The sequence below is a fragment of the Gymnoscopelus braueri genome, assembly GCF_963280865.1.
Source record: "Gymnoscopelus braueri genome assembly, chromosome: 18".
NCBI lineage: Eukaryota > Metazoa > Chordata > Actinopteri > Myctophiformes > Myctophidae > Gymnoscopelus > Gymnoscopelus braueri.
In genome coordinates, this window is record NC_137618.1 from 15,368,603 (window position 1) to 15,381,905 (window position 13,303).

Consider the following 13,303-nt stretch of genomic DNA (forward strand, 5'->3'; position numbering starts at 1 on the left):
AGGAGAAGGAGGCAGATAGGGAACACTCCTGTGGCACGAGCTGCAATAATAAAACGTACATGAGCAGAATTTTCAATGGTGATAAATGTCACAGACAGACACAGACATCTACCTTTTTCATTCTTAATTTTTTCTTTCTGTCGAGATGGGTAGTGGGAGAGAGAGGCTACTGTAGGTGTGGGGAGGTTTTGCGAAATGTTTCGTTTTTGCAGAGGTTTGTATCCCACAAGAGCAATGTATGACCATATGGAGGGTGGGATATACTGTCTATTACTGAAGGATTAACACTACTGTAAACAACAGCAAATTCTTTCAAGCGAAGACAAACAAAATACCATAATTAAAATGCTACAACACAGTGCTTTTGGCATAGGGGTGGCGCTATAGAGGAAAGGCTATGAGGTCAAAACCAGTACAGTTCATCCTGCAGTCTGCCAATTAGTTTATGAGGTAACTTGTGTGCAAAGCTGACATTTTGGCCTAAGGGTGAAACTAGAGGAAAGGTCAGTCAATCCATTCATCCTCAGGGGAGCTTGAAGGTGCACAGCCAATACCTTGGCAATCCGGCAGTATTTTTTTTTGTTGAGTTACAGATCTCGCTTGAGACCAAAGTGTTGGACGGACAGACTGACCCAGGGGCGTAGCACCAAATTCTGGGCCCTGGGGACAAAGATTCACTGTGGGCCGACCTATGATTTGTTTTCTTTAAAAAAGACAAAAAAGTCCCCCCTTACCTGGGGTCCTAGTACTCAGTCCCACTTACCCCCCCCCCCCCTGTGACGCCCCTGGACTGACCAACCAACCAACATCACCATACATGCACAAATCTGTGCTTGATTTAGCAGATTATCCAGGTTGTCTCAGAAGCATCGTCTCAATAAAGATTTCAGGTTAAAGCTGAGAAAAGAAGGTTGTTTAAAAGTTAAACGTGCCCTAATGCGAGGTTGAGTGTGGGAGGAGGGGGGTGGAGCGAGAGAGAGACAGACAGTCAGAGAGAGTGGTGGATAATACAGAGAGAGAGGGGGGGAGAGAGAGAGCGGGAGAGGGAGAGAAATGGTGGTTGATAAAAGGAGAAAGGAATAGAGTGTGCTGATGTATTTATAATTGAAAGAAATGTAAATTTCCAGTGTTGAATACTTGTATATATGTGTGTGCAGATGTGCGTTTGTCCTACTACTCTGTACTTAAGCAGGATGGGGTGTAATAACGGTGTGGCTTCATGTGGATCTCGAACTTCATATGGCCATGATGATGTCAGTCATCTATGATGTATCTATGACGTATGGCTCCATGTTTTCAGTCCGATCCATTGACTTCCATTATAAGAATAGACCTGTGACTCTACCATTTGGTTCCAATTAGCAGTCAGGATTTTACAGTGTAGCGATGGAGGGAGAGAGACAGAGAGAGGAGAGAGACAGAAGGACAGACTAGAGATAGACAGTAAGAGAGGCAGAGACAGGCTGAGCAATGACGATTAGGAGATGTTCATTAGCAATGCATGGAGGGGGGGAAAACAGATCTGACCTTTGACCTCACAGTGTGAGACCCCGGAGTCAAACTCAGCATACTGAAGCAGGGTCAAGAATGAGTGATATATAGAGAGACGAGAGTAGAAATCGTTGAGGAAGGACTGACTATGTAAAGCATTTACAGTAAGGATAAAGATAGACAAAGAAAATAATGTTTGCCCTTTGCATTAAGCTGACACAGAATGAGATACCATAACATTTTATAGGATATGATTCTATAATATTCAGTAAGGTATTCTATAATATTCAATGAGATTATTAGGATTTTATAAGATTCTAAGATTCTTTAATATGTGATAACTTAAAGGTAGGGTAAGTGATTTACTTTGGTTAAAATAAGTGTTAAATAGCTCTATATTCTGATAGTACTCATTGCTATAGAGTGTTTTTTCAGTAAAAGGAGTCTCCCATGTCTCTCCAGCTCTTTATTAAACAGAAAATGCATTTTCAGTGCTCTCTCCTGATTGGCTTAAATTTGGTCACCTACCTGAAAATGTACTATTTTCTGTTTACTAAAGAGCTGGAGAGACCCCTGTGATCGAACAAACGCTCTGTAACAATGATTACTATCAGAATATAGTACTTTCACCTTTTTAGCAAATTACCAATTACTAAAAAATATCACTACTATACTACTATACCTTTAAGATTTCATAACGTAACATTCTATAATATACTATAGATGGGTTTCCTGTTTGTAAACATGAGAGGATATGCACGCGCAGTGGAGGGGTGAGCCTATAGAGGGTGCTATTACCCGCAGCAGCTCTGGTCAAATCTACATTCATAAAAGAAATGGTCTTCACCGGGTTTAATGAAAGTAGATTAAATTATGCAGTTTGTAATATCTTGTTTACTCCATAAAAATGATTTGTCGGAAGTTGGATCTGTTCGTCTTTTATTTGTATACAACAGCAGCATTATGCCTATTATGCCTATAATAGCAGCATTATGCCTATCTAACTCCCGAACACAACAACAGAGTGAAGGGCACTTCCGGGTTCGTTCTACCCCGGGCATGCGCAGATTGCGCATTCTGCTCTGTGATGACGTCGCGCGGAAACCTATGTATAAGGTCAAATTCTATAATATTCTAGAAGGTAAGAATCTATAAGGCAAGATTCTATGATAACATTCTATACATTTGTGTTATGGGTGTGTCAGGGAAGAGTTGGACCCAAATGCAGAACAACAAAGACAACACAGTTTTGGTACAAGTTTATTTAAGAGCAGAGCTCAGCAGACAACAGTCTTCCATCATAGTGACTGAGGCAAACAAAACCATGAAGCCGTCCTAGCAGGCAAACACTTCCAAGGGAGCAGGCAATAATCCAAGCAACAACAGGCGAAAAAGGTCAAAAACAATGAAACAGGCCAGAAGCTGAGGTAGACTCAGAAAAACACAAACCACATATCATTAGAAGGCGAGGCAGCCTAGACAAATACACACCGTTAACGGCACTTTATGAACTGGCAGCGAGTGAGTGGAGTGGAATGAGTCCAGATTCATAGGGAGCAAGCTGATGAGTGAAATGGCCACAGGTGACTAGCTGGGCAGAGAAATGTAGGGCTGGTGACAGGAGGGGGGAGCAGGTGTGTGACTGGGACTGAGGTGAGACAGAACGGAAAGTGGGAGTAGCCAGGGTGAAGACACAAAGACAGACAGACAGAGACAGACTGTGACAATAAGATTATAGGCCTACGAGGTTCTAAGGTCAGATTCTTTGAGATTCTGTCGAAAACAATTCTATAAGATTTTGTCATTTAAGATTATATAGAATAAAATTATATAAAATTCTATAGGGTAAGATTCTATATAAGAGTATATCAAAAACAACAGTAATATTCTATAAAATAAGAAGATTAAATAAGTTAAGGTTATATACATTATATAACCTTATATATATCCAAGATTATATAATATTCTATCAAATAAAATTCAGTTCAAGTAAGAATGTAAACTGTAAGATTATATATACGGTAATATTCAGATTATATACAGTAAGATTTTATTAAGTAATATTCTATCAGATTATATAAGGTAAGGTTATATGCAATTAATTCTGTAAGGTAAGATCCTATTAGATTCTATAAATTAAGATTATAAACAGTATTCTTTAAAATAAGACACAAGATTAGATTAGATTAGATTAGATTAGATGCTTTATTGTCATTGCATAACAAAATAAAATTTAGTTCAGCAGCAATCCACTCCACTTACCATGATAAAAACATAAAAATACAATAAAACTTTATTGATTCCTACAGTATGGGGAACTTCAAAATTGAGATTGACAGCAGAGGAGAGAAGATTTAGCAGATAAATGTTTTAACAGGCTTCATCAGTTGGAATGTCATCTGACAAGCTATTAAACACACACTCCCCCTATTGTAATGAGACTAACACTAAGCTGCTTAAGACATTCTTATTTATGCAGTGAGACAATTGAGCTTTTGTGGACGTGACAGGTAAATTAATAATTACAGCAACTTTATCTTGCAGTATTTATTTTCAGGTGACCAAGGCATGTAAATATTGTGATAAGCCATTCTCTTGAGAAATAAATCCTTCTAACCCTTCTGTTTAACACGCACGTCCTGTCACTTAGACGATAGCTTTAGACTGAGTCATAGGAATATTAAGCCTGATTTATATTCATTTTTATAAGCCTGATATTATTGGACAACAACATGGAAAAGTAATTTAATTGAATAACTTTTTATAGTTTGTTTAGTTTTTATAGCTATTGCAGAATAAGCATACCATTTTTTCATCAGAATATTTTACAAGTTAAAATTGCGACTATGACGGGCTTGCATTTTTCAGGGGGCTAGAATACTGATTGTAGTTTAATGTGAGTTGTATTTGAACTCATGCAGTTGTACTTTCGAGGTGTCAATCTGAATCACTCGCAAAGGGCCCTGTGCACACCACAGGTGTGCACAGGTGTCCCCCACCCCACGGGCCTGGTGTCTCTATATGCCACTGCTGAAAGTGTAAAAATGGACCCTTATAACTACATTTGTCTGTGTACAGTATGTTCACTTTTATAGGTTTTTTCCCCCTTTACCTTCAAGCCATGTTATATCCTGTTTAGAAAATGCAAACTCGTGAAAATGTGTTTGTTTATTTCACTCAGACATCTGTCAGGGGCGATTACACAGAGTAGCAAAATGCAGAACCGCTGATCTGACAAACAGTAAGAGAAGTGAAGCTAGTAACTGTAAAGTTTGTGTGTGTGTGTGTGTGTGCGTGTGTGTGTGTGTGTGTGTGTGTGTGTGTGTGTGTGTGTGTGTGTGTGTGTGTGTGTGTGTGTGTGTGTGTGTGTGTGTGTGTGTGTGTGTGTGTGTGTGTGTGTGTGTGTGTGTGTGTGTGTGTGTGTGTGTGTGTGTGTGTGTGTGCACACATGTGTTTTATTCCTAATTTATAAACTGTTGTACAACATACATAAAAAACAGTCTTAGTGTTAGTGAGGCCAAAATGGAGACAGTCCGGGGGCTCCAACCTGTAGCCTACTGATAACCAAACATGAACTTTCCTCAGACAAAAGCTACAGAGTGACGTGTGTGAACCCATTAAAACCCATAGGCATTGATTTCAGGTAAGCGCCGTTTGGCTCATAAGGGCCACTAATTGAGGCTCTCTCTCGTTTAAGAATTCAAGCCTTGGAGTACCAGGAAATCAGTATGCCCAGCCCCGCCCCGGGCACCGTTAGCATGCAAGACCAGCACACAAAACCAAGTTTAATCACTGTTAGCATGCAAGCCCTGGACACAAAACCAAGTTTAATCGGTCAAATGTGGATGGCAAGCCAAGGGGAAAGAACAGGCAGAGAGTGGACACTGCCTTTAGAGGAAAGTGTCACACCAAGTCACTGTGGATGGAATGAAGGGACGGCTTTTTCAGTTCACTTAGCATCTCTTCCTCTCTGTGTGCGCGTGTCTCTCTCTTTCTCTTTATCTCCCGCCTTTCTCCCTCTGACCCCCTCTCTATGTCTATGTGAGGAATGTGATGCATTGCTAATGGGAAAAAAGGCACTATTGTTATTATCATTATTATTATTGTCTCTGCCAGGCCGAAAGGCATGGCGAAGAGAGTATGTTTTGCACCCTGTCCGTCCGTCCGTGTGTCCGTTCGTCCGTCTGTCTGCGAGCAGCTAATCTCCGGCACCGTTCGCCCGACCGCTGCGAAACTGTGCACGCACACTCCCTGGATGCCAAAGCCAAACCTCTGCCCCAAATCTTTCAGATCGGCCTGTTATAGTGCCACCAGGAGGCCGATTTGTGCAAAACCCATTATTGGATATCACTCCTACAGATTTTGTCCAAACCTCACACAAATCGGTACACAGTATCTCTGTAGTCATGTGATCAACACAAATCTGTCCGATTTCCCATATGCGAGGAGCACTTTTTCTAGTTATCATTATTATTATTATTATTATTACTATTATTATTATTAACAGCAGCAGCAGTAGTAGTAGTAGTAGTAGTAGTGTAGTAGCATAACTAGCATGATAATATATGCAACAAAATATTCCTGTGACAGCAGAATGCTCATTATAAGACTATACAGTACAGTACAGTGCTACGTATGGAAATGAAACCTGTGAAAAGGAGGAGAGAGAAATCTTTCTCTTCAAGATAGGAATATATTATACCAGCCAGCTGGTCAGGAAAGGAGATAGTGAGTGGAGGCTATAATTCAAGGCCGAGTGGAAAGGCGAAAGGTAATGTTATTAAGTATACTGAGGTCTTGAAGAAATGAGAGAGGGTAAGAAAGGGTGATACTGGTGTGCGTGTGCGTGCTTGCGTCTTGTGTGCGTCCGTGCGTGTGCGTGTGTGTGCGTGTGCGCGCGCTATGCGTGTGTGTGTGTGTGTGTGTGTGTGCGTGCGTGCGTGCGTGCGTGCGTGCGTGCGTGCGTGCGTGCGTGTGTGCGTGCGTGCGTGTGTACGTGCGTGCGTGTGTGTGTGTGTCAATTTGTACAGACACTACATGCGCATCATCTGAGGTGTTTAAATATAAACTCATCCTGAGGCTTACAGATGGACTCAGCTGCTCTGCTTCAGGGACAATCTGCTTTTAGTCCTCCATTAACACATAACACATACCAGCAACGGCAGACATACGCCCTCTTCGACACAAAATATTTGCTTTGCTTTTAGTAAATAATCGTAAAATTCCAGACACAGACACATCAAACTGTGCGTGAGTCAGCTACTTCACTTTTAGCTTTTGCAAATGAACGCTTACACCCTTATCCAAATGAAGCATACAGTATGACATGGAAAAACTCAAACACAAAAAAACACTGGCATTTCAATGAGATGCAAATCATATGCATATGCACATCTCATGCATTTTAATGAGCCAAGTATTGAGCCTTGGGGAACTCCAGGTATGACATGACGCTGGCAGTCTCCCCATGCGGAACCCCCTGATAGGGTTGGGGAGTGTGGGTGACGGTGACCCACTCTGTGTGTTCAATACCTGTCTGACCCTCTCCATAGAGCCGGCACCAGGGCCGGCACCAGGGCCACCCTGAGAGAATCATTATGCTATAATTATTCAAAAAGGGAAACAAGCTTATCGTCAGACAATTCATATAAATTGCAGAACAATGACACACCAACACAGAACTGAGAAGTGAAACAAGCAGGAATTAATATCCTGTCTTACAATATATCACACAGAAATCATCACATGATATTATCTTGTAGAATCTACAAGATTTTGAGCGAAGATATTTGGTGAAAAGGGAAAACCTATAGGCCTAGGATAGACTCCTGGGTCACTCTGGTCAACTAAGTGGTTAAGTCCATCCTCAATCACAGTCTCGATCGGAATACATGAAGAATCCACAAAGAGTGCTTTTCTGGAGAAAAACAAAAGGTGCCCACTCTACTGGATATCACTCTCTTTCTGTCACACATAAGTCTGAACACATCCATATACAGATATCACACATATATATGTACCCAACATGTTTTTCATGCAAACTGCTTTTACTGACGTTATACCAACATTCTCTAGGGCTGTTTATCAGTATCACTTATTTATCAGCTCTTCAACAGGCAACAGGGAAGCTGGTTTCTGTCATGTTTTAAGATGATGTTTAAGAGCCTGTAACTTGACACGGCCACGCAAGGAAATAGGAAAAGTGACTTGTCCGGAATAGATAAAGTGGTCCACTTTTCAGTTGTGGACTTTTGTTCATTGGGATTGTGAATCTGACACTAAGTGCTCATGGACCTAAGGGACTGATGTTGTGCCAACAAGGATTCCTTTATTTATTCTAAGTGTCAGATAGGTCCCTACAGAGCCTTAAGGATATTCTGCGAATGTGCTTCAAGATAAGAACATTTTCTCCCCAAAAGATACACATCACAATCTCTGCTATGAGCTGAGAAGCTCCTTGTTGCTACCGGCCACAGCAAGTGAATTCCCTGCAGAATTGGGTCAAATAGTGCACGTGCAAAATGGTTGCAACCCACTTGGCACCAGATGGGTGGAGTACTGGAGTTTAACAACATCACAACAATTCAGACAGATTGTCAATCACAGTGTCATATCCTGAATTTGACCTTGCCACTTGCAAGTTGCAAGCGTTGCTGTGACTCTAAACATTTGGCTCTCATTATAATGTTCTTTCTGAAAAATTGCCACCTCCTCCTCCGTTTTATAGATGCCATTTGATCCAGTTTCACTGGGGATGGTGACCACATTTATGGGCACTTAACTATCCACTCCTAAGAGGTACTTTTCAAGGCAAAGGAGGAAATATCACCTTTGTTATTTTGCTGCCCTTAATGCCACCACAGATGTTTTTGTACCAATAATAGTATATCCCATTATTCCATAATATAACTGTTATTAATTCAATTGTTAAACGGCCCAGGGGCCTATCCAGCTGAATCAGTCGTCCTAAACCCCTTAAGTGCCACCAACCTGCACCACATGGACGTTTTAAAACCACCCAAAACAGACACCGACCGTCTGCACGTACGTATCTGCCTGCATGTGAGCTCTTATTTCAGGTATGCTCTAGTCTGCTTGAAAGTCAGCTGGTTGGTTTAGCATGATATTTCCTGAACAAAAGTGGTCTAACTGCAGTTGCACAATGTTTCAGGCAATAAATGAACAAAAGCGTTGTACACAGTTATACTGAATAAAAGCAGAATAAGTCTTTAAACAATCAAACATTCTTCTTTACATACTAACGTATTTCATATATTCATTCAATATGCATATACCGTAGTAGCCTATCCCATGCAGCTTTGTTTCCTAAAAAAAACTGCTGACCCACATAATGCCCACCCACATATTATTGTGTGTGTGTGTGTGTGTGTGTGTGTGTATGTGTGTGTGTGTGTGTGTGTGTGTGTGTGTGTGTGTGTGTGTGTGTGTGTGTGTGTGTGTGTGTGTGTGTGTATATATATATATATATATATATATATACACGCATGCACGCACGCACACACAAACCACTACATCTATATCTATAGTTTGCTGCTAGAGGGGCAACACCATTTTCCCCTTTTTGTCTTTGAAAATGGGATCTTTGGGTGATTTTATTGATCTAAAAGCTCTCGCCGATGTGACATCCTGAGAGTGCTTGCAGATCTGCTATTTTATGGGTGTGTGACAACGCTGTACGACTGAGCATAAACGAGGCATTACATCTGCAGTGCCTCACAGCAGCACCTCTGTCCTGCATGGGGACTCGGGAGCGCTGCTGGTTGTGACCTCATCTCTTGGGTTAGTCATCATCTCTACTGACACTGAGCAAACTGTCTGGGACTGTGTGCCATGTTTAACAGCAGCGAGAATCACTGCTGAGTGTGAGGAGACAACACACAGCACACTCACACAGACTCCCACAGTAATGGAGGAGGGGTGATGTGTGATTTCAGTTTCTCCTCTCAGATCATATTGGGCTTTCTTTGAGGTGAAACCCTAAGTGCTCGTCTCTCTGTAGTTCTCCAGCACCCTCTCGGGGAAGGCAGAAAACCTATTTTAGACTGTTGCCTCTTGTCAGAAGAAGTTAGTGTGCGACTGCAAAAGCTTGCCGCAAGCACTGTCCACCGCGCCGTGTTTGTTCCTAGAAGTGACAGAGAGCGTCTTGTTGTTTTATTAGCATCGGTACAGAGGGGACCTATAGCGTCTGTGTCAGAGCCCCTGGCTCAGGTGTCAATCAGACACATAAAGAATAGCTACACCTGCCTTGCCTTGGCCCTTCTTTTCTGAAAGCAGGCTAAATAAGAGCGTCTGGAGAGCACCAAATAGAGTGTTTTATCTTTACTGCAGTGGTTGCCAACCGTTGGGATATATTGCTTTCTCGTGCAGTGCTATAAAAACCTGTTGTCTTTCATTTAGCAGACAGGATTGTGGACAGGTGGGAGACAATAAACAACCATAGTCTGATGAAGCCAGACAGCTGTGGACAGGGAGGGAGATTTCCGCCTCAATGTTTCATTGAGGCATCACTCACATACCTTTGTTTCCCCTGCATTGTTTGTTGCCCTTAAAAAGTATATTATCGTGTAATTATATGACCATTTACGTTTTTAATCTGGTTTAGTTGTGGCAGATTGGCCTGGTGGTAAGAGACACTGACTGAGTAATTGCTTGCTGAAGGTTGTATTGCTGCTGTGAGCTGGCCAATACCACCAAAGTTCCTTTTAGCACCGAACCCTCTCGAAGATATTAAAATTATTATTATTATTATTATTATTATTATTATTATTATTATTATTATTATTATTATTACCATTATTATTATTATTATTACCCTTATTACCCTTATTATTATTATTATTATTATTATTATTATTATTATTATTATTATTATTATTATTATTATTATTATTATTATATTAGGCATTAAAACACTTAACTTTGGTATTAATTTAAGAGTCATCATGACTTGATGAGACATTTAAGTGATCTCCTGTTGGTGTATTGATTGATTGACAATTTATTGGACCTTTTCAAGAACTTTTCTTGTACATCACCAAGCGCACTGCAGTCAAAAGACAGTATACAGGAATCTTACAATAAGACATTGATGGCAAAAACAACAAAAATTAAAACAAAAACAACAAACCACAAAGAACAGCAGCACCCACAATTCCACAGCAACAGACTGTTGGAGGAGGAGAGCGGCTGTCTATTCAGTAGCTTTGTATTGTCTTCCTCTCCCATCAGCTTTGTAGATCCTCTATTATGTATTAATTAGTGCACTACCAGCACCAGCAGCATGGAGGTAATTATTCCACAGTTCATGTTGATGTCACGAGGAACTGAAACTCTGATCTCAGGCAGTTTCTTCCCCTCCCCTTAGCTTTGACTTGCAAGATTAGTTTTTTTTGCAAGCCATGCAGAGGATACACCCACCTGAATGTGTATACCTCACTTTCCTCCTTGATCCAGAAAGACAGATGGTATTTTACCCACAATGCACCTGCAATGCACCTGCTCACTATATACCTGTCAAAAGGTTGATGAACACACACTGTGGCCATGCGTTTAACCTTACTGCCCCCTCGTTGTATCCATCTCCATCTATGCATCTGCCTCTATCATTGTCTGTCTGTCTGTCTGTCTGTCTGTCTGTCTGTCTGTCTGTCTGTCTGTCTGTCTGTCTGTCTGTCTGTCTGTCTGTCTGTCTGTCTGTCTGTCTGTCTGTCTGTCTGTCTGTCTGTCTGTCTGTCCGTCCGTCCGTCCGTCCGTCCGTCCGTCCGTCCGTCCGTCCGTCCGTCCGTCCGTCCGTCCGTCCGTCCGTCCGTCCGTCCGTCCGTCCGTCCGTCCGTCCGTCCGTCCGTCCGTCCGTCCGTTCGTCCGTCCGTGAATGACTGTCACGGCCGATCTACACCAGACTTTTTTCGCGCACATACGCACACACGCACACACGCAGACACGCACTTTTAGATCCAGTCCTATTTTAAAGCCTGCTTATGCGGGACTCGCGTATCCGCGCGCCTGGTGTAGCCGCTATCATTGATATCAATTGGATCTAAACAAACGCGCTCTACGCGCCACGCATACGCGCGCTTTGAAAAGTCTGGTGTAGATCGGCCGTGACTCAACAAATGTATACAAAATTCCAACTCCATCCCTGCGTATAAAGATCAGTTTGTTAAGCTATACTGTCACAAGCTCAGCCGGAATTGCACAATTCCAAGGTCAAAGTCTGCTGTGAGTAATATGAGTGTTTTTTACTCAGACTGTAAACATAATAAGCAACTGGTTCCATTTGTACACTCTGTGAGTTAAATTGACACTCAGGATTTCACTGTGTAGTGCATGGGCTTTAGGCCTCAGACCAGATAAAACAACCCAGCTGTGTCAGTGCATAGGTCACCAGAAAAAAATGTAACAGCAGTAGTAGGCCTAGTAGTTAATTAAACCAGTATCTTCAATGTGGGGGAAGATTGGAAAGGGGAATAAAATTGTGTGTGTGTGTGTGTGTGTGTGTGTGTGTGTGTGTGTGTGTGTGTGTGTGTGTGTGTGTGTATATATATATATATATATATATATATATATATATATATATATATATATATATATATATATATATATATATATATATATATATATATATATATTTATATATATATATATATATATATATATATATATACATATATATATATATATATATATATATATATATATATATATATATATATATATATATATATATATATATATATATATATATATATATATATATATATATATATATATATATATTAGTTTGGGAACCCCTGAGTTCAACAACAGCAACTACAACACAGCAGCTATGTAGCAGGACAGTCATTTTACAGTATCTATCAGCACTTAGCACATACGTGTAAGTTGAAATGTATAAATGTATGTGGTTAGAATTTCCACTAAATTTTGCTATACACATATAACCTACACTGTGATGTTTGACATAGAATAAAGTAGGTCCACATAAAATCCCCATTAGGGTCCATATGGTTCCATTTGTATACTCTCACTTTTATTGTGTAGCAGCTTGTGATCAAGTCTATTATAAGCCAAGGGACTTTCCGTTTCGTTTCTTTACCCAATGACTTCTCCATTCCCAACCTTTCTCCAAAAACATCTGTGCAAATAGAAACATAAATACAGATACTGAGTTACTTCCTTATTCGTTTTTTTTTTTGGCTGAATCCACAAAAATGTAACATAAACCTCAGTCAGCTTTGTCCTGCCCTCCTGCACATGTGAGGCTTTGTCATGAATGTCAGGCTGTGTGGAAAATAAAGCAGCACTTGTCTTACAAAACAGAAGCATGGACGCACGTATGCACGAACGCGCACACACACACACACACACGCACGCACGCACACACACACACACACACACACACACACACACACACACACACACACACACACACACACACACACACACACACACACACACACACACACACACTTGAAATATGTAATGGAAATGTATGTAAATGTCCACAGAACCCACGCACGCACGCACGCACGCACGCACGCACGCACGCACGCACGCACGCATGCACGCACATACACACACACACACACACACACACACACACACACACACACACACACACACACACAGTACACACACACACACAGTACACACACACACACACACACACACACACACACACACACACACACACACACACACACACACACACACACACACACACACACACACACACACACACACACACACACACACACACACACACACACACACGCGCACACACACACACACA